The sequence below is a fragment of the Triturus cristatus genome, chromosome 4_1, assembly GCF_964204655.1.
Source record: "Triturus cristatus chromosome 4_1, aTriCri1.1, whole genome shotgun sequence".
NCBI classification, from domain to species: Eukaryota; Metazoa; Chordata; class Amphibia; order Caudata; family Salamandridae; genus Triturus; species Triturus cristatus.
This window is the reverse complement of record NC_140585.1, coordinates 808,150,365-808,178,057: the sequence shown is the minus strand read 5'-3', so window position 1 is coordinate 808,178,057 and position 27,693 is coordinate 808,150,365. Positions and strand designations below refer to the sequence as shown.

The 27,693-nt window shown below is 43.0% G+C and overlaps 1 protein-coding gene across 4 annotated transcripts in view; it reads left to right on the top strand.

Moving 5' to 3' along the window:
* MSRB3 (methionine sulfoxide reductase B3) overlaps positions 1 to 27,693 on the top strand; it is a 391,607-nt gene that overhangs the window by 158,139 nt on the left and 205,775 nt on the right. The gene's annotated exons all lie outside the window — the stretch shown is intronic.

Sequence of the window (27,693 nt, the reverse complement as noted above, 5' to 3'; positions counted from 1 at the left end):
ATAGCTCTGACGTTCAGCTGTTAGCAAACAGAGGTGAGCCAAGCTCTCGGAGGTGCCATTCGTGTAGCTTGGCCATGCTCTAGGAAGAATCCTACCAGATGTGCCCATGGTATAGAAACCATCTAGCAGAATACCATGTAGAAAAGTGAGAAAGTGTAGGATCCAGAAAAAGGCTAACATTGCAGAAATTTTGCCCTAGGAACCACATCAAAGCAAGGGGGTCCCTTTGTTTAGGAATCTAGACAAAGGTACGTGAAATTAATAAAACATGAGCTAGCTTATTACCACCAAAAGTTAGCATTAGGAATTAGATCAATTAAGATAAAATTTCATGCTAATTTGCCAATAGAGTTGACAATTAGGTTTAAGGAATTAACATTTTAACAGTGTCCCATTAAAGACTCTTATGGCAGGGAAATATTTAAAAAATGTCTAAGAGCAGTAATGGGTCATTTTTTGTGGACCTAAAGGTCAACCCACCAACAAATGAATCGGGCCAGTGTGTAATGAAGATTTGGCCCGGTCCCTATAGTTACCTTTGTACTTTAAATGTGTCCTGGAGGTCATGTGATAGCCAATCGATCAAATATGAAGTCTTAAGTGGCTTGGAAATCACAGAGAAGACGACCTGAGAAGATGGAATAGATTCTGCAGAGGCCAAAGCAGACTGCAAAGCCTTGCAAGCGAGTTGGTGGTCCCTCCTGGTTGGTTCGGTCAACGATGATTTTACAGGGCAGGAAAGGATCTTTCCAGTGGTCACAGACAGTCGATGAAGGCTTAAGATTTGGGGAGATCGTGCAGTTAGCAAGTCAAGCATTGGCATAGCCAATAGGTCTCACCTTTGGGACCTTATAAAAGTGTTTAGCCATGCAACAGTTGCATAACTAAATACTTATAAGGTCTCAAAAGCAAGACTTATTGGCTATGCCAAGCGGGCGTGCGGCTGCGAAAGCGATCGCGATCAAACATCAAAGCGGCCGTGCGGCAGCAAAAGTGAAAGTAATCGCGGAAAAGCGCGACGCCCGCGCACATGCATTGTAGCTCTCGGCTGGCCTGGTAGCACTTTTTGGAGCCCTCTCAAAAAGTCTCGCCAGACCAGCGCATGCGCTGGGTCAGGAGAGACCTAAAAAGGAGAGCACTTAAAGAACGTTTTCCTTTTAACGGGAGTTGGATACAGACTTTATTTAAATGCAGTTTGATACTTGTCCACTGTGTGACTAGATCACTTTTCTGATTGGTGAAACCAGGTGCCCATCTGCGGTGTTGTGGGCATAACTATCTGAGGCATTGACTCGGGCTTCATGATCTGGTTGAGCTGGTGATATCTTCACATCCTCCTTAGGGTAGCTGTGGGCTACTCAGCTACCAGGTACTAGCTCACAGGGTTACCAGGCACTTGGTTTCCCACAGGCAGATGGTTGCTATGACTAGTGAGTGATCGGCCATGCGGGTCAGGCTGTGATTGGAATCGATTCCTAGTTTGAGGACTTGAGCTGTTTGGGTAGAGGTAGCAACGATTGAATTAGGCTGTGATGCGAGAGGTACCTGTGAATAACAAGTTTTTCTTTGTTTTTTAAAAATGTTTTTCACCATTATCCTCTTGGGTAATAATAATATATTTTCCGTAGACGGTTAAGCAAAGGCTTGAAACCCTCCGTTTTTGCTCGAAGCACTTGATGTAAACAGATGAAACTTTATTCAACATCAAAATGATGGTCTGTTTTTCTTTAATTAAAATGTTCCATTTATGTTTTCATTGCAATTTTAACTGTGAGGACAGCCACTATTTGGTCAGAAAAAAATGAACATTGGCAGAAAAGCAATAACGACATAAATACTAAAAAGATTGCCAAAACCTACTAAAAATGTACACGGTATCACTGGTTCGGGTTTCTTTTCCTTGGAATGGCCTTGGTTTTTTTTTCGTGAAAGACCACTGGCGTAGCCTTGTAAGCTCGTTTGGAGATGTACAAACCGCTAAATTGATTTTTGATATTTTTAGGTAACGTATTATGCTTTCATTACTCTTTTGTTAACTTTTTATCATTCACATCTTTTAATGTTTAAATCACATATTATTTTTGGTATTTTAAATTAAAACAAAAGCATTACGACATAGAATAGATGGAGTGTTCTAGGTAACAGATCTGATTTTGCAGGAAGATATCCTTAATAGACACTTGGATGTTATGATGGAAGTGATACAGGGAAAGCAGGCTGATTGACCTCGCTGTGTGTGCTTGCAAACAAACAAAAAAAGGAATATTCACAAGTACCTGTTTATCGGATTTTTCAACTTCTAACATGTCAATATCGGTTAATCCTGGACTTAAATGCTATTGAATTTATTCATTTAGGACATTTAAACTACATTTAAATGTTCATGAAATCCCAGCCAACATATTTTTTAAATCATGTGTATTTAAGAAGTAAAGCTTTACTTAAGAAATAAAAGTACATTTTAACAAAAATGTCGGGGAAGAATTTCAAGTTTCAAGTTTCAAAAGACCTTTATTCGAATTTGTTAAAATTCATAAAAGTACCGACACATCAAAGAACATATACATACACATAATACAAGACAGTTAAATAATTTACATTTCATAGTAACAAAGCAATTCATACAGAGGATAGACAGTAAATTCCATTAACTTATAAGGTTTTAGCAGTAGTATTTTTTGACTGAATCTGATTACAAGGACTTTCCATAGTCTTGCGTGCACGTATGGCTAGTCTTAGAAAAGTGCTAGTGCGAAATGTCAGTTCATCATTGTCCAGGGTGAGCAGCAGCATGTAGGATTCCTGAAGTGTAAGAGGTCTGAGCTTTCTAAAATATGGGGTTAAAAGCCATTTGGTATATCTCACATAATATTTACAGAAAAACAGAAAGTGCAAATCATCTTGAGTACTTGTACCGTCACAGGGGCAGGGGGTAAGGACAATATGGTGTTGATACCCCAGAGGAAAAGAGAGCAGAAATTTAACAGTTCCTGCCCTTAGACGAAACAGTAGAGATCGTTCCCAATTTGACATAGGCAGTGATAGGTAGGGTGGCATGATTTGCATACAGAGACCATTACCAATGTATTTTTTGACCCCTGATTTCTGTAGTTCAATTCCAAGCCGTTCATTACGATAAAGTGCATAGAGTGCCTTTTGAACCTCATGTTTGTCCTTTGGTTCAATAGCCGTTGGCTCAGTAAACAAAATACCTCTTCCTATTTCATTAAATATTTTAAAAACTTCTTTAAACCAGGGAATCTGTATGCCATTATCACTATTGAGGCAGTCCCTAATGATGTTTTGCGTAAGGGCAGCAGCCTCATTCCTCCAGATTCTGATCCAGAAGAGTGCTGGTCTTGCTTTAATAAAGTCGTTTATGAATGGGAGGTTAAGTTCGTTATGACAGATGAAATTGGAAGAGGAAATTGGTGCTCCCAGCAGTTTCCTGCAAAAACGGTTTTCCTCTCTTTGAATACCAATGCTGCTGGCCGATCCCCAAACTTCGGCTCCATACGTAGCAACAGGGGAACACTGTAATTTAAAAATTTGAACAATAGCTTTAGTGGCGCCGATTTTCTTGGGGCGTGGGAGACTCAGGACGGAGTTGTTGGCTTTCGAGAACTTGCTCGTGGCGTGGGCCACATGCCCACTCCAGGAGCCGTTCGCAGCGAAAACCAACCCCAGATAAGGGAACTTATGGACAGATTCGAGTTTATCTGTTCCAATTTGAATAGTGCCGAGTTTCCTTTTGCCCGGCCCACAAGGCATAATAAAAGACTTTTTAAAATTAACTTTTAAATCCAGTCCCTCCATAAAATTTACAAAACTATGTACAAGCAGACGTAAGGCGTTTGGTGTACGTGCCAAAAGGACAGCGTCGTCTGCATATAAAAGTACGGGCAAGGGATTTCCTAAAATGATTGGGACATCAGGGGTAGCTTTCTTTAAACAGTTGGACAGGCCATTAATATAAATGATAAACAGCAGGGGTGCTAAAACGCACCCCTGTCTCACCCCCCTCCCTATCTTAATGGCTCCCGATACCTCTCCGCCCATACCAATACGTACCCGAGCTTTCAAGTCAGTATGGAGATAGGCTAAGAATCTAACAAGAGTGGCATCGAGACCATTTGACAGGAGAGTTAACCATAGCTTGGATCTATTCACAAGATCGAATGCGGATGAAAGATCCATAAAAGCTAGGTAAACGGGGGATGTGCGAGCAATGCAGTATTTATCTATTATCAATTTTAAGTTTAGGCATTGCTCGACTGTTCCTACCCCACTCCTAAACCCCATCTGGCAGGGGTCTAAAAAGTCAGAATCAGACGCCCATACCAGTACCCTATTATAAATTATTCGTCCTAGTATTTTTAAAGTATTGTCCAGGAGGGAGATGGGACGATAATTTACTGGGTCAGATCTGTCTCCCTTTTTGTAAATGGGGACAATAATACTAGTAGCCCAGGTGGCAGGCATGGCTACATGTGGAAGACTATTAAAAATATTTAAAAGTATTGGTGTCCAAAGATCAACATTAAATTTAAGGATATCTATAGGGAGGCCGTCTGGCCCGGGCGCCTTGTTGCCTAGGCTCTCTTTGATAGCTTTCCTGACTTCTAAGTCCGAAATCTCTAAACCTGCTGTTTGGTTCATGTTAGCGAGAGGTTGCTCATCAGAGGGGGCAGCATAAATATTAGAAAAATGGGTCTCCCAGGCTGTACTGGTTATATTGCAACTAATTTTAGTAAGCTCTTTGCCCATTTCCCTCGTTCTCCTAACTGCCGTCCAAAATGGGCCGCTGCCACCCAGATTGGCGCTGATAACCAGCTTATCCCAGTGATCGGAGAGCAAATTTGCCTTCCTTTTCGATGTTTTATCTTTATAGTTTTTCCTGGCGGCTCGAACAGCGTCCTTACACCTGGGATTGGCAGAGAGGGCCTTTCTTAACTCTCTATTGGCCACGGAGCAAGATGTATCAAACCACCGTGGCTCTTTATGGTCAGTAGAGAGTGGGACTGACAGGAGAGTTTTTATATTGGTGCATAAAGCTTCAAAATCAGTAATCAGTTCTTCATTATTTGTACTGGGGGAGGAGAGACATTTCAATAGATCCGGATATGCCTCCTGAATCGTATCTAAAATGGCCCCACAATCAATTCCTCTCCATTTAAGGCGAAGGCCATCAATTGAGGGTGTGATATCCCTAGCTCCATTTAAATTCATAAAAATCGGACTGGGTGCGAGGTTAAAAATAGCAAACAAAGGATTATGATCGCTGAAGGACGTTTGCACCACAGAAGATTTGATTAAACAGTCCGTTAACACAGGTGATGTAAAAATGTAATCGATAATTGAACCGTTATCCCTGCCCTTAAACGTAGGGGCATAGGGAAAATTCATATCATACCCTACACTCATTACATCAACAAGATTAAAATCCGAGAGTATGCTAATCAGTTCCAAACCCCTGCGGTCATTACAGTGATCAAAGTTAGTGGATCCATAGTTATCTATAAGTTTCACATTAAAATCTCCCCCGATCAGAATACTAGTCTTAATATCTACTGACATGGAACAATCAATTATATTTAAAACCTTAGATAAAGCAACAAAATTTTTGTTCGGTACACCATTAAAATCATTATTGTAAAAATTAATTAAATAAATTGTGGTCTTTGATTTCAATTTATATTCCAGAATTTGAATGTTGGAATTAGCAAGGTTATCTAACTTCAGAACATTAATTGTACCGCCTGCCAAAATTCTAATCCCCGTAAAGAGTCCACCCACCGCTCGGCCAAAACTAGGTTTTAGAGATGTCAGGCTGAAACAGTGGTAGCCTTCGATATACAGGTTATCAACAGCCCAAGTCTCTTGGAACATGAGTATGTCTATGTTCTTAATTAGTTCGGTCCAGGCAGGGTCAGAGAGCTTGGATTCTAAACCTGCGACATTCCAGCTTAGGATTGATAGGCCGTGTTTGAACCCCTGGTTGATAAATGTGCACCTAGTATTCCCATTATCATAGATAGTTGATTCATTTGAAATGGCCGGAGTGCTATCCGTCAATATGATTTCTGGAACTACTGTTTTAGCATGGAGTGATGCAAGTGAATTTATGATTGTGGCATCCTCTTGGTTACAAGTTTTTGCATTCTTGCATGATTCATTATTAAGGGGTATACTCAGTCAATCCTGTTCGTCTAATGATGATAAATAGTCGAACCGATTGAAAGTTGGGATATTGTACATTGGCCTGACTTGTGTCGTCTGTGCAAACTGGAATGGGTTAGGGATTGGATAAGACCTATCCCTGTGATTGCTCTGACGCATAGTTGGGGCTTGAAAATGTTGTGGATGGTTGGGGGTGAGAATTGGCATTAGAGGTTGTGGATGCCAATTGGGGTTGTTGGAAAAGGCGGCATTTGGGTACTGGTTTTGGGCAAAAAAGGGTGATTTGACCCTTGCACCAAAATTCATCTCTTGGTATGAGTTAATGGGGAAATTGTTGGGAGGGTTAACCGTGGCTTGTTCTGGAGGTATCAGGTGTCGATAAAAATATCCTAAGGGAAGGAGCGTGGTGTTAAATTCCCATGGCGATGGTAAAGGGGCGTTGGCTAGTGTTTTCTCTGCCCAATGTGGTTTTCTAAAACTAATAATGACACAGTCGCCCTCAAATTTTTTCCTAAGGGGTCCAATCCAACCCACCCGCTGTGTGTTAATAATCTCCCTTGCACCATCAATCGGGTAATTGCAGTTAGTAATTAGCCAGTGCAGGGTTTTATTTTTGAGTGATATGGGATTTTCATCCTGATCCTCTCTTAGTTTAGTAACATTTACTAACACTAATACATATGCACCGCATTCCGGAGGAAGATTGATGCGGGCCGGAACTTGTCTGGGCGGTTTTGGGATGGGTTGGGTCAAGATAGGATTGCTTGTAGAAATTGAAGGGTGACCTGTGGTGCTCGCAGTTGAGAGTGTGGTATTCGCGGTGGTATTGATGCCAGGATCCTTTCTTTTATCTGTGAATTTGCTATTAGTATGTGGTGTTGCTGTTTTTTGTTTAGTAATTGGGCCATTGGCCAGCGCAACAGGTACAACTTTATCTGCATTATTTGGGGCGGCTGGGGGTACTTGTAAGATAGTTGTTTTGGGGCCTACTATATTGGTGGGGTTACTATTTTTTGTACTGGTTGCAGGACCTCCCTTTAGGAAAATCTTAAGAGGGTTGCTCAATTCATCTAGCTGTTTTTCTAATCGAGCAAGCCTATTTTCGATTGGGGATAGATAAATGCTTAATAAATCCCCCAGTCTTTCCAACAGGGGGTCATATGCCTTGTCTATATTTCCGTTAGTGTTCGTTGTTCTGCCCTGCTGAACAGTTTCACTATCATCCCTCTGGGGTATTACCGTAACCTTAGTCGCGTTATGATTATTGTCAGGGACAAAGTTGGTATTTTTCCCAGGTTTCCTTTGTGCCCGGCCATATTTCCTGATCTTAGTTACCCGGGGCTTGGGTACGTGTAACTTCAGTTTTTGAACTGCCCCCTCACGCCTACCTCTAGCATGCCTGGTGTTATCAGCAGATTGTACTTTGGGAGAGGGGTTAATTAGTAAGTCAGGCGTTTTTTCCAGGTCTGTGCTAGTGTCGGTATCTGTGTCTAACAGGGGAATTGAGGCTGAGAGGTTAACCTCGCTAGGAATGGTGTGTATGTCAGCACAAACATCAAGTAGGGGTCTGATGTTATTAGGCATAATTTGTGCAGGTGTAGTGGCGGTAGCAATGAGGCCAAGCGAAGAACGTTTGGCATGCGCCAAGTCTTGTGATACCCTGCGTTCTAGTAGATTTATGCCCTGGTTGATGGCATCATTGGCCTTAGAAATAAAAAGGTCAATGGGGCCAGTCACAGCGGCAGCAGTTTTGCTGCGGGTGCCTCTTGGGGCCATGCTGACAAATAATAACCCCTGTTCTGCGATTTGGGTTGTTACGCAGGACTACAGATACAAGTATCAATGACACATAGCAACATTATAGTTATAAGGCAGATAGTCCCGGAGATGATAGCAGTACCCACAGTTCCCAAATGAGGAATGGCCAGTGAACCAATGAACAATACCTTCAAGTTGTAACGAATAGATGAATAAAAGGAGGTGGCCCCGTCCCGTCCTCCTCGTGCCTCTGAGGGCCTAAGAGGGCCCGCCCTTTGCCCGGGCTTAGCCCGGCTACGCCCGCGCGCGGTCCCGCGATGCGGGGGGCAGAGTTATTTTTAAAGCGCCTACGGGCGCGAAATGCAGGGTGTCCGCCTCCGGAAGTTGTTGCAAGGGAGCCTGGTCACCGTAGTCCAGCGAAGCCTCCACACAGCGGTCGCCGGTAAACCCACAGCGACAGCGGGAGGGGAAGGACTGCAATTCAGGACTCGCCAGCCCCCTGGAAAGCGCCACAGGTAGGGATAATATCACCGGCTGTATTTTGAAAAGGAGCGAGCATAGAAACCCGCTCAACCGGGGGCAGAGTTATTTTTAAAGCGCCTACGGGCGCGAAATGCAGGGTGTCCGCCTCCGGAAGTTGTTGCAAGGGAGCCTGGTCACCGTAGTCCAGCGAAGCCTCCACACAGCGGTCGCTGGTAAACCCACAGCGACAGCGGGAGGGGAAGGACTGCAATTCAGGACTCGCCAGCCCCCTGGAAAGCGCCACAGGTAGGGATAATATCACCGGCTGTATTTTGAAAAGGAGCGAGCATAGAAAAGAATTTCAATATTTTACTGTCCCTTAATTATTCATTGCTATGTCAGCGGCGAACTTTATCTGAACATTTATTTCAGAATGTGAATCCACATTTTTTTTTTTTAACCTGACACCTGGGGAAAAACTCTGAAAATATTTATACTGGTTTTCTTATACCAGCATACCACCATGGCAGAGTAAGTGAACTTCTACTATCAAGGAAGCACAAAGTATAAGTAAATAATGGTCAGAGAAGTTTAAGGAGTTTACACAACAAATAATAGCAGAGCCCCCTGAAAGGAAGATGTAGGCTCTGTCTTAGAGTTTGGCAGAGAGTGTACTCCATCACAGTGGTGACATCCTCACATGACCAGATGGAGAATGGGCTGCTGGTCAAAAATGTAAGCAAGAGGACAAAGAATGCAATGAGAAATTGGAGAGCAAATGTCTCGCGACCCATTCTTCACTATTTCCAAGCAGAAAACTAAGGAGCTTCTCAAGTGCCTTAGATCACGGTCCCTGGTGGGCCCCTGTCCACCTAAAATTCTGCAACTGGCACCTGATTGCGTTGCCAAAACGTTACAGCCTTTACTCCATCATGCCCTTGAATGTGGGACTTTCCCTTAAACTTGGAAGGAGGCTACTGTAATCCCTCTTCAAAAAAAGCCTAACGTTGATCCTGATTATATGAAGAACTTCATCCTGTCTCGCTTCTGCCTACACCTGCCAAGATCCTGGAGAAATACCTTAATCAGGAATTAGTGATGCTTGTTGAGACATGTGACATTCTGGATCCTTCACAAAATAGTTTTAGAAGTGGTCACAGTACAGAAATTGCACTGGTGGCCGCTACGGAGAGTATCCGGCACCAAGTGGATCAGGGTGGGGTGACGGTCTTGGTGCTGGTAGATTTGTCAGCAACCGTTATGACACCGCCTCACCTGTGCGCATAATTCAGTGCCTTCATCAGGCCGGTGTCAGAGGGAAAGCCCTCAGTAGGTTTAAGTTTAATCTCTGCATGACCAAGATTAACATCTGGATGAAAGAACATTCTCTTAAACTGAACATGGAAAAAACTGAGGTGCTGGTGTTTTGTGCACAAGAATCCATCTGATCCTGCTACTGGTTGCCTGAGGAATGTGGCTCTTTACCTACGCCTGTTAAAGTGGCCAAAAATCTTGGAGTAACCTTCCACACTTCCCTGAACTTTGACTCACAGGATAATTGTATCACGAGCACCTGCTTTCACATAATTAGGACTCTTAGGATGGTCTTTCCTTTTATTTCAGTTGTATTGCATCACTCGGTGGCCATTGCTTTAGTCTCCTCCAGACTAGATTACTGCAGTGCGCTCTGAGTATTAATGTCTCCTCACTTAACAAGCTACAAGTGGTGAAAAATGTGGCTTCTGCCTTATTTTTAACACTACCAAACGAGTGTCTGCCAGAGATGACATTAGCTGTGTCGGCTTCCTGTGAGGAAACACGTTTTTTAAGGCTATTTGCCTTGTCTTCCTCGCTCTCCATCACAAAGGGTCCAACATCTCTCCACCCTCTTTAGCTGGTATACTCCAAGCACGTCACTTAGATTGTTTTCAGGGCATATCACTTAGATACCCTCAGGTTTAATGCGGTTTATAAATTAATTTTTCATTTAATTTAATTCATTAGAACTGTTGTAGCAGAAGGTGATGTAACGGAAAAACACCTTACTTCTAAGGGTGTGATATATTGGAGCAATTTGCTTTTGAGTAATTAAACACAATTTTGGCAAAATTACACAAAATTGCTTGAAATGCAAATCTATCTTCACATGATATTTTAGCACAAAATGCATCCTTGCATCAATTTTTTACATGTGGAAGCATTTCGTGCAAAAGAAAAGTGTAAAAAAAAGAAAGCACTGCAAACAATAGGCTCTCGCATTCTGTTATTCCCTTGTATTTGTGTACATTTCTTGCAGCAAGTGACACATTCGCTGTAAATGTTTTACTGTGAATGGGGTGTAATTACGCAAAGTGGTGTAATGACATAAGTTCAGGAATTTTGTGTTACAAGCATAACGCAAAACATGAAATTACATTATTTGCACCTGTATAATTTTCAGTTCGCCCATGTCGACTTCCTCTTGATTTGGGATCCTCAGATAACATCGTATGGACAGATCGCTCTATTATAAACATCATGTTATAATGCTTGACCATGCCCTAATTGTGGGAAGCATATTGTTCACTTGGGAAGCAAATGAGTGGCAGAGTTCATCATCTTTCTCTCCTCGCTGCTTTGCACAATCCTGCTGCCGCCATTCTCCCCCTGTGCTCCTGACAGCTTATGGAATACCCCCCAGGCCTCTGCAAGCTCAGGGGCAACTGGGCAGTCCTGGTAGTGCAGGCATCAGCCATATCCTGAGGGCGGTGTCCCAGAAACAAAGCGGTCAATGCAGCTTCCTCTGCAGCTCACAGGGCTCACGGTAAGCTCTCAACTCCTTTCTTGGCAGAGATGTAACGCTACCATGACAACTTGTACATTTTTAACATGGCCTTGATGGGATTACAAATCTGCAAATTGTCTTGGATTGTCTTTAATAATTACAGTGGTGTTCGAATAAAAAAAGAATCCACTTACACCATCATCTGGACTGTTATCTAAATGTAATAAAATCCCAGGTATCCACATCTTTCCTGTAGCATAAGGGACACACTGCGGCTGCTCGTTACCTTTTTTCCCCTTTTATCTCATTTGTTAATATTATCAACAATAGCCTAGCATCTTGGATGGGTGCCGCTGTATTCAAAATAACTCCATTCAAGAGTAGCCTCTCAAGAGTGATAATACTAGGCCACAGATCCCCTCCAACTTCAAATTAAGGTCCCTTAAAACATTGGAAAACATTTTCTTAGAACAGTGTGCTTTGTGGAACCTGAGGAAGGTATGGATAAGAGTGATTCGTGGATTTGTGTCTTTAAAATAGTTTTTTGCTCCCAATTCATTCACGCTCTTTAAAAAAATTGTATTTAATGACAATTGTCTTGTCTCCATCCAGCCAATAAATATGCCCATCTTTTCTCATGCACTTGATTGAGGGATTATTTACTTCATGCCTCTTGTGGCTTGTGGGCATGTCTTGCTTTCAAACAGTTGCAGCAGGATATTGCCAACCACATGGCACTGCTCCAGCGGATGGCATTTGGGCCCTTTTTGTCCCCTCCAACTCTGATCTTTTTACGGAGTTGAGAAATAAAGGAATTAGGTTTCAATTCAATTCACCGATACAGTGCAACCCATTTGGCTACACAGTAAAGCTCCAAGTGGGGAAGTCAGGTTAAACATAGATTTATTACAGATTCAAAGCCAACGTAATATAAAGCAGTCTTAGAAACATCGCATAGAAATACAGAATTATCAAAGGACTTCCAACTCTGCGAACAAAATTAATTCTCAATGTAAATAACCAATGAGAACCTCAATAGTGATGGTACAGAGTAAAAGTAGCACAGCAGAATGAAAAGATTGAAACGTCCAATCTTCCTGTCTATGATGAATGAAGATTTCCAATTCCCCAATTTAACTACACTCAAAATGCAAAACTAAGCTTCAATTAGATCCACAAAATCAAGAGAAAGATGTCAGCATGAAACTTCAGTAGAAGACTCTAAAAATAAGTATTGAATAGCGTGAAGCCATACAACGAGAATAAAGCAGAAAATGCAAAGCACAGAGGTCTAAACCTCTCCTATCCTAAAGAAGCCTCAGTGTAGTGTGTTCAACGCCACAGAACATAGCCTAGTTATACCCTCAAAGACCCTCCTACATTAGCCTAGGTATACCCTCAAAGACCCTCCTAAATTAGTCTAGGTATACCCTCAAAGACCCTCCTAAATTATTGTCATGGACCCAATTAAAGACCACCTTCAAACAATATTCTAGCAAAACACAGTCATAATTCCTTCTTCTTTGTTGTACATTTCGAAAACACACAAATAACTCTTTCTCCATTGATCCCCATATCTCAAGTTGACCTTGAATTTCTGCCTTCATTCCACACAGACAGTAAGCCTCCCCGCTGGCCATAATTTCTTTCACCCTTGACTCCCTTTTTGCTTCTTTATCTGTTTCACACAAAAGAGCCTACTTTCGATTCATTAGGTCATAGTATCAGGCACCTGGAAAGGGGAGAAAAACACTTGATCTGAGCAAACATTCATGTTAAAAGTTAGGTGTTGTGAAAAACAAATATTTAAGGCCTTTGGTCAAGTTAACAAATTCAAAACTTCAATACACGTTATAATGAAATAAATGCCAATAGACGAACAGTCACTATAAAAGTAAATGCAGTTCTCATGTATGCATATTCCATTATATAGCAAAAAGCAAAACATCTTATAAATGCATGTAAGCTATATCTCATTATTACTCAAAACAAAGCATTAGCGAACACACACATTTATAAATGTCATGATTACTTAGCATGTATACTTTGTATGTGGCTTTAAGTGCACTTTTCTCTTGTGAGTTACATTATATCTCATGACTGCATAAGGCCTCAATATACATATGTGTCCAAATCAATAATAATGATGGTGGAGCCAATTTTATGTTGCTTAAGACCCTACCTGATGGCGCATCAAGCAATCACAGATAATCTAATCATATCATATGAACCATCTAAAACCGTGTGGTCGTCTTGAATCCTTGAGACATTTCATAGCATTAAAGGGGTTATCCTCACTCTCCTCTAGCTCTACATCAACTTTTTTTCTCTTCACTCCCTGCCTAACTTGAACATATCTATATCCCTTGAAGAACAAGAACAGGAATGTCACACAAAGAGCAATTATCAATATGGGCTTTAAGATGGCACCCAATATTCCACTTTCCAAATTTCCAAACCATTTTCTCACAGCAGACAATCAATTTCCAATGACTTCCCAATCTCCTGTTGCTTTCAACCCTTCAAAGTCCTTCATCAACCCAGATATATCTCATCCAGTGTAGAAGTACAGCATTGCTGGCTTTTGAGCATCTGATAGACTGCACCCTCCTTTGAGAGTAGAAGATCTAAGGCAAGTCTATTCTGTAAAACCATTGATCTAATCAGTACCATTTCCATATTTATAAGCAGTAGAGAATTTGCAGTACTAGTGACTAATTTATCCACTATTGTTCACTCATCCTAATCTTCAGATCATTCAAGATCACACCTACAGATGGAATCATGGCACCAAAAATGTCACCTACTACTTCCGTTGCACTAACACCTCATTTTGTCTTGTATTTCTTTTCCCATACTGGATCATCAAAATGTTCAACGTGGTAAATATTTTGAAACTTTATACCAAGATATCATGTGCCATGCCATCCTAAAGGTAATTTGAATATGCATTTTGTCCACAAATGAAATATGCTCCAGGAATCATAGGATCGTTTCCTTCCTGATAACGAGGATTCCTTCCTCTTGCTTCAAACACATGTTCACAATCACTCTCCCCTAAGAACAATGGATCAAAATAACTCTGATCAACATGTATGCACTATTTTCCCTTATACTTCCAATCTAAAGCAAGTGCAAGTAGAATTCCCTTTTCTTGCTGTTTGAGTTCTTCGCTACCCCATTTGTGATTTTCTGCACTCTTACCAGTTTCAGCTTGAGTCTTCAGGTCTCTCTATCTATTCTCCACTAAATTCGGAAATTTCTCCTTCGCATCTGACATTGAACAAGTCAGATTGTTTCTGTGAGCATAAGCCGTATCTAGCATTTTAAGAGATGCAAAGCATTTACCTGAAAAATACTGCCCCCTTAAAATAAGGATTCTTATTCAAATGCTTGAAAATCGGAATTTCTGGCAGTGCTAAATCAAAATTCAAAAAATAATATTGAAAACTTCCTTGTCCATAGAATAAAGTCATCAAAAGACAACATGTAGTCCCATATATCAAAGGTATTTGATGGTAGGTGGTGCTCTCAACTACTGAGGCAGGCAACTATGTACCCGCAAAACAATCTCTCACACTTATATCAACGTAAAAGCAATCAAATCCGCCACTTGTGAGAATATACATTTGGGAGCCCAATCTGCTAATATTCCTGAAACTGCGCAAACCGTATAAGCAGCTCACAAATTTCATTCGTGTTCTCGCAAACACAAGCCATCCACAAACAATACAAAATCAGATTCAGGTTATGGCTCATCTTGAATATCAGGTCTCGGCTTGGTGCATAGTTCAGTGACATCAAGACAGTCATGCTTTAGTTCACTTTGATCTACATCAACATCAGGAATAGGTAACAATGTAATAGGACTCAAAACAGAACATCTCTTCAACGTGACGTTTTCAGCTGCAGGCATGATCTGCTCACAGCGGGCCAAGCAACTGTTCATCAAATGCTGAGTGCGGGTGCACGTCAGCAGTATTTCCACAGAGTGAGGCATGTACACTGTTCAAGGATGACCCATGACCATGCCTTCACACTTCTCTATGCTGACACCTGTGGGACCCACTGCTTTAAGACACCCAGGCAGAACCGCTGCTACTGGATCTAAGGTAGCTGGAAATATAGGCCACAGGCTTACGGGCATTCCCATGTGTTTGTGTTAGTACTGAGAGAGTGAAGAAGAATAAAAATGATTTGTTATAATCAGGCATTCCTATCGCAGGGGCGCGACAATGACTTTCTCTCAACTCCAGAAATTCAATCAGTCATTATCCCAAGGTACCTGATTTGACTCCTCCTTGAGTATCAGACTCTATAGAGTCTGAAAAACATTCTAACCTCTTTCTGAGTTGTTGGTGGCTTCATTTGCAACTTGGAACCGCTGATTGGGAAATACACCAGGATTAAGAAGGGATCAATTTTTCTCTGTTTCACCAATCAAAGCAGCGCCTTCGATTTGGTTAACCAATCCATTCTTTGGTCAATTCTGATCTCCCTTGGTGCCCCAGTAGAGATTATCTGTTTTCATGCATGCCTATATATACATTTTTCTGCTAAGGTTTGTTATGGACCCAACGGAGAATGATCCCACATTTTTGGGGGTTCGGAGGGGAATCAGACCGAGTTGTGTATTGTCCCCTTTCTTGTTCTCACTGTTCATCAATGGTCAATGGTGCCCTGCAAGTTCTGCAGTCCGATGCACCCTGTGTCGCCGGGTGTCCAGTTCCCATATTGTTATACGCCGACGATGCTGTATTAATCTCTAGGACACCATTCAGCCTGCAAAAGCTGATGGATGCAATTTGGGTCTTTATGAACTCAAAGAAAACGGTTATCAATAAAACAAAAACTTAAGTTCTGGCCTATGGGGAAAAGGTGCATAATTATAGATCCTTTTTTATTGGAGACTCACAAATTAAGAGTCCATACTTTTTGTTACTTAGGGATCCTCTTCTTGAAGCAATGGTACATAGCCAAGACAGGTGGGTAATGCTAGATCTAAGATGAGTAGGAATTGCCATGGGATTTTTAGGTTTGCCCAAAGGTTGGGTTGTTGATCTGTTAAGGAACTATTTACAAGGCAAGGGGGGTGTCCACTGCGATATATGAGGGAGGGGTTGTGGGGTTATACTCCTAGCAGCTCACTGCAAGTTGAAGAGAATACTTTTATAAAACATTTGCTATGTCTGCCTGTCTCAGATTCCTCTCTGATTGCCCAAAATTAAGTTGGTTTGTGTTTTTTGGAAGATCAGCTTTTATTGAAACCTTTACTACTCTCGCATTCAATCTGGCATAGAAATTAAACAAGGGTCACTAAAACAGCCATCTTGGACTATCTTGCCTTGGACTATGCTTCCAATCCCCTGACTCTCTTATATATCTGCATATTTTAGGACTTCATTTAACGAGTTTGCACTACAAAACCCATTAAAAGTTATATCTCTTAATAGAGGTTTTAATAAAGCAACTTTTTTTAGTATAGATATGTCCTTTAGAATGAGCAAGGATCCGAGGAAACCAAACTGTTGCCTTTTATAAGTCAATCAGTCTTCAGGAGAGTTTTCAGCACTATTTGTACTTTATTTTTCTATTTTTATTTTTTTAAAACCTTATTTACCATTTTCAAATAAATGCAATACAGGCATATTATTGCCACACACCATGACAGGGTAAAAAGACATCACACATGAGAACTTTAAAACATCTTATTCCTATGCATTTATCCCACTCCCCATAAGCATTCTAAATAATCTGACAACATTCTCCTTCCTAAAAATACATCACTACACATCTCCAGCGTGATGTTTAGAATATGAAGAAAAAAAAGAATCTATAACAATTGTGGTTTACCCCATCCCAGTGGGGACTATTCCTGCTGGGTGCTGTGTTGTAGGGGAAGAGCTAATTTCAAGGAGAAGTCTTTAGGGGATGCCAAATATCTTTGGGACTAGATGCAAGGGGTTGCGTCATCGAATATAACTCGCAATTTGTGTTACAGAATGTGAGGCTAGCTAGCCAGGCTTTTGTTGTGGGGGTAACCTTACTGCCCTATTGGATCGCTATTTCTCTCTTCGCAATGAGCAGGAATATAGCAATGAATTTGCAAAGCTGCTTAGGGAACCCATGCACATAACCCAACAAGGCACCCTCAGGCGAGGGGGCAATATCTTGGTGTGTCATGTGCAATAGTATTTCATGAACGGCTCTCCAATAACCCCCTATTTTAGCACAATTCCATGTCATATGTGCAAAATCAGCTTGCGGCCCTCCACACTTAGGGCTGTTGGGAGGTCTGGCGGGATCAATAGAATTGATTTTCGCAGGCGACATATATGTCCTCCACAGGTACTTAAAGTGAATCAATTTGTGTCTACTATTGAAGGAAACCTCTTTGGTCTGGGTACAGCAATATGCCCAATGTGAATCCTGTATCGGGTGCCCCAAATCGTGCTCCCAAGCCTCTCTGATCTTGGCATCCTTGCTAGGGACCAAAACCATGGAGGATTTGTATAATTTAGAGATCAGACGATCCCCCCTGCTGCTTGTAATCACTAGTGTTAGTGTAGGGAAGCATTCATCCTCCAGTGGGAATTCAGTAATTCACTCTCTAAGCGCTCTCCTGAGCGTACACAAAATAAATGTATCCATAAAAGTGGCTTCACTGAACTGCCCGCCCTCTGTGCTAGTGAACGCATGACCCTCTGGAAACAAATTGCCGAACTTGTCTAAGGAAATGGAGGTGAGCGTGTTTTGTACCAACTTCTCCTCAGTAATGGGGAGCCATGGATTGTTGCCAAGTGGGATCTCAGAAGAGTATAATGCGCGACCACCTGTTACACACGCTAGCTTCCGCCAGGCCCAACTAGTTGTTGATACTGTTTGTATATCTCGTGGGTCGCGAGGAAACCCTTGCGGTAACACTGTCCTTAATGGGGCAGGAAGTACTAGGTCAGCCTTAGGTCTGGTATAAGGAACCCGTGCATCCGGGTGGTACCAGGGTGCACGGGTCCCTTATACCAGACATGAGGTTACCCTTCCAGCACAAATGCCAGACTCACGGAGACACCCTTGCATCATGGCGCAAAGGTGTATCAGTAGCGCACGGAAGCTGATTTCAGCACCTGGGCAAGGGAAAGGGGAGGAGAGAGTAATATTTCAGTAAATTTGGTGCTCAACTCCGCTCCTTTTCATGCAGTTCAGCATTTGTGGCTGCTGCACTGCGCTGTGTGAAAAAGTGGTAAATCTTCCCCTTGCTGGCTTGTCGAATCTCTTTATTTCAGCCCTGATCTGTCACAGGGTGGCCTACATTTGTTAGAGCTAATCTCCCACACGTTGGCTCTTTTCTCACCTGCCTCTGGAACGCCCTGCTGTTCACCGCTAGATACTGGCTGTTGTGGATAACTGGAGCGCTGACCTTGCCAGCTTTCTTTTTCCTGTGGGGCCGACCAAACAAGTCATGCGCACTCTCCCTTTTCTCCATGTAGGCTGCATGCTGCCTACATGGAGAAAATGTCCTCCCCATAGGTGCCCGGCTGGGCGCCGTCCCCGCCAATCACAATGCTGCCATTGCAGCGTTGTGATTGGCTTAGGGGAGGGGAGGAAGGCTGCCTGCTTCCTGTTCAGTAGGAGAGCAGGAAAACGGGACCCGGCCAGGAGCTGCGACGGCACGGGACCCGAGAAGGTACGTTTCTTTTTTTATTTAACCCCTCTAGCCCCCCTCGCGAACCCCCCACCCGTGAGTCATTCTGGCCACGACTGATGGTAGGAGCCTAATTTGGAGGGTGAGAGCAACATTTTAGCCTCCGATAGAGTAGGAGATGTACCTTATGGGGAGCTTGCTCAGATCTCCTTGCAGCGTTCTCCCTGCCATATTTTCCCCAGCCAAATAAACCTGGTTTTGCCAATGCTTGTTCACGTATGCATGTGAGAATATAAAAACTTGTTTTTTTCTCCCCATTGATCAACAATGAATCCTACGCCTACTCTTTGTGGGTGTACTTTATTCTCCTTTCTACCATAGAAAGACATTTACTCCTGCCCCAGATGACCAACCCATTCCACGGTGGGAAGGGTACAAATATGGTTTGTGAAAACCCACAAACAGGTGTAAGACAGGACCCAGAAGCTGCTGGGGTACGTGCCTCCCCCGGGATTCCCGCCCTTCCAGGGGCCCTTCAGCTCTGCTGTAGTAAATATGCACTGGTTCGTATGGCAAGCAAAACATGGAGTTTCGCCGAGATGAAAATAACAGACTTGCAACATTTTTGATTTAGTGGTGCTGGTAGATTTGGCCCCAAGAAAAGGCACTCCCGTGTCTCTTGCTGCCACCGAACATTGAAAGATAGAGTGGATAGGCAGAGAAAAAAGACAGAGAAAGACTCAGGTGATTGGAAGAGAGAGAAAGAGTGAGAAAGAGGACGAGAGGACAAGAAAGAGAGTAAGGAAAGACCTTAAACAAACAAGAGACGGGTGAAAGAAAGTGAGTTAGAGAGAGAGGGAAGAGTGAGAGAAAGAGAACAGGAGAGCAGGTGAGAGAGATGGATGTGAGTGAGACAGCTAAGAGGTGATACATCAGGGACGCAAAGGAAAGTGATATTGAAAAAGGAGAGAGGAAAGATGACCAGAGAGAGAGGTGGCAGGTGGGAAATGAGAGAAATCTGGGCATGACACATGAGTAGAGACCAGAACAGGGAGAGATGTGAGACAAGATGGGGAAATATTGGGAGACAGTGTGTGTGTATGTGAGAGAGAGAGACTTGAAAATAGGATAACAGTAACACAAGAAATTGGAGAGGAAGAGGGATAGGGAAAAGTGTGACAGAAAAAGGAGAGACACAAAATGAAGTAGATGCAAGTGAAATGCATTGGCATAATCCGGCATAGTATGATGGACACGGAGGTGTTTATGGTAATGTAATAAGATGTACTGTGCAGTAGTATGATATTATGGACATGTATTCTGACGAAAAATCATAACACATGTCATGGAAATATGATTAAGCCATGTCCAGTGGTAAAAAGATTGCCATAGTCTTTGACAGTTTAACCAACAATTTGTTTGATAACATTGAACAATGGTTCTGTGCGATTTCTTTTTTTAAACGAATCATACCTATACCCAACCTGTATACATTAGTCAAATTACTTGAACCAATTCATACAAATGTGAACATAAGCCTCTTAGTGAATAAAAGAGTGCTGTATTTTCTATGTCTAATATAGAGAATTATGGGGAGGTTTTTCACCGAGGGGTTCTGAGTAATGTCAAATAGACAGCGAGAGCGAAGCTTGCATTGTCTATGATGCCACTCAGAACTCTGAGGTGAAAAACATCTCCGTAATTCCCTTTTTATCCACCTATAATTTAATGTTCTGTATGGCCCAAAAATCGTCTGCCCCTACCTTCAACTAATGCGCATGGGCAGATGATATTGGTAGAACTATACATAACATGCACTCTCCTCCCTGTCGGAAATGTGAAAAATAAATATCTTACCAGCTATCCTAAACCAAAACCCCTCCCCTTCCCTGTCTTCCTTCCCCCTCCTGCAGCTGTGCTTTCGGTCAAAGCAGGGATGCGGCGCTGCACTGATGAGCTCTCAGCGAGCCCCGTCACATGGTCTGAAAGGCCTTTATGATATCACAACAGTTGATGACCAGTTTTGTTCTCAACTGCTGTGATGTCATAGCAAGGATTTATGGCTTTCCGAAACTGAAATAAATGATAGAGGCTCTCTATGAGAGCCATGCATTACATTTAAATAATAAAATCAGCAAAATTGTAGGTGACGCAGTGCTCAGCAGTAGTGAATGTGTGAGTTAAACATCCTGTAACCTGAGGGTAGCTCTTCTGTCAGAGGCCTCACATTGTTACATTTGAGTAACTTGACAGATAGCTCTGTCATGAGTATGTAAGTTCTGTTTCACATGAAGAATAGCTCTGTATTCTAAGCCCAGAGTCTGTGGCTTTGTGTCATCTGTGGTCTAGCTGGGCTCTGAGGCATCATGAAGATGGGAGGTGGGGCACGAGGATGGAATGGGTATGTGGTGGGGGCCATCTCTGTTTTTTACAGAGGGACCTCCTAAGAGTTTGTTACACCACTGCCCACAAATCTTTCTTTGAGGTGTTAGTAAACTTAACTGGAAATTCCTTCATGTAAAGCTCCCTCCCCACCTACAGAAAAAGATGTACCCACATGGAAACCTGTAAGTGAATCAGACTTGTGAATTAAAAAAATGTCTTTGCGCTTGTAAAAAGACTATTTACATTAGATTTAACATCTAAGTAGCTTTATGTATACTACAGTGTCCGATAAGCCAGCCCAGAGTTGCTGGAAGTCAGTGCAGAGCTGTCAAAGTACGACAGCTGTATGAGGCTGGTGGTACAAGAATCCTTCGTCCACTGCCCTGTACTTATCTGAGTGCAAACAAAGTGGTGGTTCAGTATATTTACTTTAGCCTTACTCTGGGTTCTTAATTAATCTGTACTTCCTCAGGGTCAATATAGTATAAGGACACAACATGAACACTTATTCCTTGACATCACTGGTTTCCTGCCAAAACTGTCTTTAAAAGAAGAAGCCAACCAAGAGGACTCATTTTCATCATCCATCTTCACAGGAAGTGACATCACTGGTTTTCCACCAAAAGTGTCTTTAAAAGTAGAAGCCAAGAAGGACAAGTGGTTTCCATCATCCATCTACATACGAAGGGCATCACTGGATTTCCCATCATCCATCTGCACTGGAAGTGACAACACTGGATTTCCATTATCTATCTGCACAGGCAGTGAAAGTACTCCTCCCCTCCCAGACCTACTTAAAGGCGGACGCATTAAATGCAAGCCTGTCTCCACCGGGACCACGCCCAATGCAAGGAATCCTGGTCCTCTTCTCTCCCACCGCTACCCCGCTTCAACCCTCCATGCCCTCGAACCCGGTTGCTGCCCCCTTTACTGCTTTCTCACCATACCACAAAACACAGGGGGGGTGTTCTCCTGCGCTTCCTGCAAGTTTTCATGCTCTCTTTCACACCTGACACTCACTGCATCGGCACAAACAGCACACAGCACCCAACACCCCACTCTCTCGCACAGTCCTACAACCATCCACACAACACACTGCACCCACATGCATGTTCTTCAACACCTACTCCCTCATGAAACACGCTATAGACCTCCTGCCTAAAAAGGCCCTTGACTACTTTTTCCCACAGAAACCTGATTGAACCCCATATCGGCACCTGTCATAACCACAGCCATCCCCTCTAAACAGCTACAAGATCGCCAGGCAGGGCAGATTTCACAAGCATGGAGGCAGAATCGCCGTCATCCACAAGAACGCAATCAACTGCACCAACTCCATGGACACGTCATCTTGAAACTTTGAATGCCTGTCGTTCAACCTCCGCATCACAATCAACTTCATCCTGAGTGGCAACATCATCAACACCATCAAGGACTTGTCACATGACTCTCCCTCAATGCTAGCAATTACATTCTACTTGGAGACCAGAACTTCCACCTGGAAAACCACCTCAACCCCAACTCAAAAGCACTCATCAAAGACCACTGAAAGCTGGGCCTTACCAAACAAATAAATGGACCTAGCCACATCACCGAACACCTCCTGGATCCTATTTTCACCATCTTCTGCAACATTCAATTCAAGGAGCCCAAACCAGTCTCCTGGAAAGACCATGCCCATATCAAGTTCATCATCCCCGTCTTGGTCCAATACACACGCACCACCACCGGACCAGCCCTCCGAAACTGAAGCAGCATAACTGACAAGGCCTGGATCACTGCTCTCAGCACCCTCTGACCCGAGAAGAGCAACAGCCTTCCCAAAGCCATCAAGAATTTCAAACTGGATCAATTTCTGCGCCAACTGCCTGACAACTTTCAAACACAGCAATACAACAAGATCTAGACTCCAGTCCAGTTGGTACACGGAGGAACTCAGACTGATGACATGCCACTGCAAACAACTGGAGTGCAAATGGAGACTGAGGCGGGACAGTGCTAAAAGGAACACTTTCAAATCCATCTTGAGATGCAACCATCAAATGAGTTGGGCAACAAACGTGCCACTCTGGTGAACCACATTGATGCCAGTACCAACAGAAGCACAGAAAACTTCACAATAGTGAAGGATTTCAGTTCACCAGAAGCCGCCTCCAACTCAACCACCCCATCACAGGACCTGGGCAACAAACCCTCTCCATTCTTCAGCAACAAAACCAATTGACCCACCATTACCCCAGAAGATACCCCTCGCCACTGTGAAGTCCATTCATTCAGGGGCCCCATCTGACCCTGCCCCCACCACTTCTATTCCAGAGGACTGCAACTCATCAGCGCCATGCTCACACCCATTCGGAATGCTGCCACCTCTACACAGTTGCAACTATCCTCCCATTGCTGTATAAAACCCACCACAGTCCCTTCAATGCTCGCCAACTACAGACCGATCTCCCTGCTACCATTCTAGGCCAAGGTCTTACAGATTATCATTAACAGATTCCACACCAAATACCTCAATAACACCACTCAGTCAGGTTTGATATACAACCAGAGCACGGAAACTGCCCTCATGACATCATCATGTCTCCGGATGGGGGAGACATGGCGGTCCTCATCCTTCTGGACCTGTTTGCAGCTTTTGACATGGCCTTCCACCCCATCCAACGGCTACATGACATCCGAATCCTGGACATGCACTCTGATGGATCTGCTCCTTCCTGACTGGAAGGACCTACTCAGTTAGCCTGGCACCCTACACCGCTAACACCTGCAACCTCATCTGTGGAGTTCTGCAAGGATCCTACCTGAGCCCGACTGTCTACAAAGCATACATGATCCCTCTAGCCAGCATCATCCACTCTCACAACATAAAAGTCCTCTCCTATGCCAAAGACATACAGCTCATTCTCTCCACATGGACAAGAAGCCCAGTACCCAGATCAACTTCAATGCCTGCATTAATGAAATTGCCCACTGGATGAGCGCCAAAATCGTGATCATTGGAAATAGCACTTCACCATGGGACTCTACCTGGTAGCCAACAGAGATTGAACTGACAAAGCCAAGAACCTAAGAATTGTCATCAACAGCAAACTCAACATGACCGCCCAAGATGCTGAGGAAGCTTTTCAAATGACTCCCAATCAACACTCAGAAAACAGTCACGCATGCCCTCGTCACCAGAAAGCTTGCCTACCGGAACACCCTCTATGCCGGGATCAATAAAAGCTCGTCTGAAGACTGCAGACCATTCAGAACTCTGCAGCCAGAATCACTCTTAACCTCCCACGCCACATTCGCATCACACCACATCTGAAGGAGCTTCACTGGCTATTAAATGTGTGGCTTTCTTAGATGGAAGACTGCCTCAATCTTCTGAGATGTTAACGTATACCCTACAGGAAACACATACGTCTTCTGTCCTGTGCAGATAAGCCTGAGCACTTTGCAACCCCCCAAGCTACAAACATCAGCGCTGGGTACATAATTAAAGAGTACATAGGAGTTTATGCATCACCCTTATGAGCTATCGACAAATAATAATATTCCGTGTGTAGGGTGACCACCCTACTTTGTCATCACGGACATGGTTTTTCTATTACTGAACTTTTCACCTATAAAATATTGCTTTCAGGTGTGTCAGCTTAACTAGTTCAAAGTTAACAAAATAAGACTACAACACCCAGAATGAACTTGGATGTCACACAAATGCTCATGACTGGAATCGTTCATTAGTGAATAAGTGAGGAAGTCACCCTACTTGGGTGCATCATAAATCCAATGTAATGAAGAGTAAACGTAACAAAACTCATCTCGGTTTCATGTTCTATTTTAACAGGTCATTTTTATTTAGCAGTGCCTGTGTGTGGATTTAGATGACATTTGACCAGGGTACCCAGATACATATAAACTCAGCACATTCATACTGCTGTTCTTCCTGTAAGATCTCATATTAACAGAGGTAAAACATTTTAGTGACCACATATTAGCCACAACATCACATTATCTATATAATCACATTGCAATTTTCAGCTGACCTTAAAGCAAGACTAAACTAGAGTTTGCTATAACTCAAATTTGATCTCAATTCGAAACTCGGTTATGTGTGTCATTTCAGAATATTCAGTTGTGTCTTTCTAACATATCCATGTCAATTTCCCCTAATACCCATGAAAACCATGCCGTTTATTCAGCTAAATTGACATGGGCTATTTAGAGAGAGAAAACTGTATATTTTTAGTGACCAGAAATTAGCCACAAAAGGCTCTCTTTCTATCCACATGAGTTCTCACAGGAGATGAAGCTGTATAAATATAATGAATAATCATAGAACCCAATGATTAAATGTCAGGAAAGTGAAAGTATCCGCTTTAGACCACCCTCTGGGTTAGCAGATTTGGACCTATGTTTATGAACCTCATACATTTCCCCACAGAAATTACATTTTTCACTTTTTTGTGATGGGGGCTGGCCCTGACACGGAATGTGGTAGGCCACCACGCACTCAGCATGCTTTCCTATTTTATTTTATATCAGATCACTGGTTTTTGATCTGGATTTGTGTATCTAATGTCGCTACCAAAAAACAATTTCCATTCCTCTTTGCTAATTAGATTTTCTCCTTAGAATAAAAAATAGGCTGGGGTGGGGGAGGGCTGTGCTTATACATAATGCATTTCTGGTATTTTGTTTTTAGATATTTCATAAAGTGGTAATAAATGTATTTACATAAATAGCCATGCCAGATGTTTTTGCAGTGCATGGGATGAAAATGACACGGGGATCCACTGCCACTTCTTCCATTTATGCCAGGTGGCCAGAGTACCTGATTCAGAGTATAAAAAGTGTCCTATAAAGAATTTGAAAGCAGGGCAGCTACACCATCTGGTCCCATCTAGTGGCCTCTACTTGTTAGCTCCCTTATCATTAATAAAAAAAATCTCAGTCTTGCTTAGTAAGTCTATTAATATGTTTTGCAGCAGAAGTGCGGGGCACTGTATAAACATTGAATTTGGAGCCTTGTGCACCTACGGCTCCCGCCTAGTGATGGCCCAATACACAAAACCAAAGAAGCACTAACAAAGCAACTAGTTTTGCTGTTTGCATAGTGCGATGTTTTCACTGTACAAATACCACTACGTAACTAAGCCTGGGCGAAGCACTACGCTACGCTGGCGTAGTTTGCGAAGTTCGCGCTACTTCGCACTACGCGAACTGCACGTAGCACAGTGCGAACACGCGTAGCTTAGTGTTGCGTAGTGCTGCGGTCATTTTTTGCTTGCTCGCGGTCCTCAACGTCAAGTTAGCGACCGCGAGCAAGCAAAATGACATCCCGGCGAGACTTTTTCCTTGTTCGCGATCAGCAGCATCAAGTTGGCGATCGCGAGCATGGAAAATAAACCTCCCGGCGAGATTCCCAACGTGAGGAGGCAGGTTTCTCATTGCGAGGGGTCACGTATGCTCGCGACCGCTCGCGATGAGAAACTACCAGTTCGCGTTGAGAAAGCTGCCGCTCGAGTAAAAATCTACTCGAGCAGCAGAAAACTACAGCTCGCACTGTGCAAGATGCCATTTTCAATGATTGCACAGTGCCGGTTGCTTGTCCGCACTGTGCAATCAATGAAAACAACATCTTGCACAGTGCGAACATGTTACTACGCAGTTCGCGAAGTGCTACGCGTAGCTCGCCTAGTGCGAACTTCACTTTGCGTAGCTTCGCGAAGTGCTACTTCGCGAACTACGCCCACCCTTATACGTAACATAACAATGTATTTCCAAGAATCCCTTGCCACTAAGTGCTTGGGCATTCTAGGCACTAGTGTAACCAGCAACTGTACACACTTCCCAACAAACAGTCATCTCAAATGAATTATGATTCAGCCATTATATACTCAATTACTATTACTATCAATTACTAGGAATCTGCACACCTTCAATAATGTTACAATGGCAGCACTTTCCTCCTACATGGTTCTTGAAGAACAGCATAATGAGCCACCCTTCCATCCATTTCCGGATATCTGCCTTGGGTGTAATATTCAACTTTCAGGTCATCGGTGCTCTCGTCCCAGAGGACTGTGGAAGTTTTGGCAAGTCTGATAGGGTGTGCGTTGGCCAATCAGATTGGCCAATGCTCCCAAGGGGTGGGGGCCAGTGGATTATAGGTAATGCAAATACTAGGGTATTATTTCTTTTACGAATTGTAGGAAGGACTGCAGTAACAAACACGCATGGCTTGGGCTGCAGCACATGGTCACTGTTTTGATTTTATCACCACGACACAAATCGCCTAATTTGATAAATTTCATGCACACTTAAGTTAAACTAGATGTTCAAAAAACGTATCTGTAGGTGGAAATTCCATGATCACAAAATTGAATCCTGTGGACTGTCTGCCAGTTTTCAAGATTGCCCTTTGTACTAAATGTCCAGCCAGGGGTGGGACAGAGAGCATTCTTGGCCAGCTGTCCAGTAAAATATTAGGGGGAAAAAACCACACAGT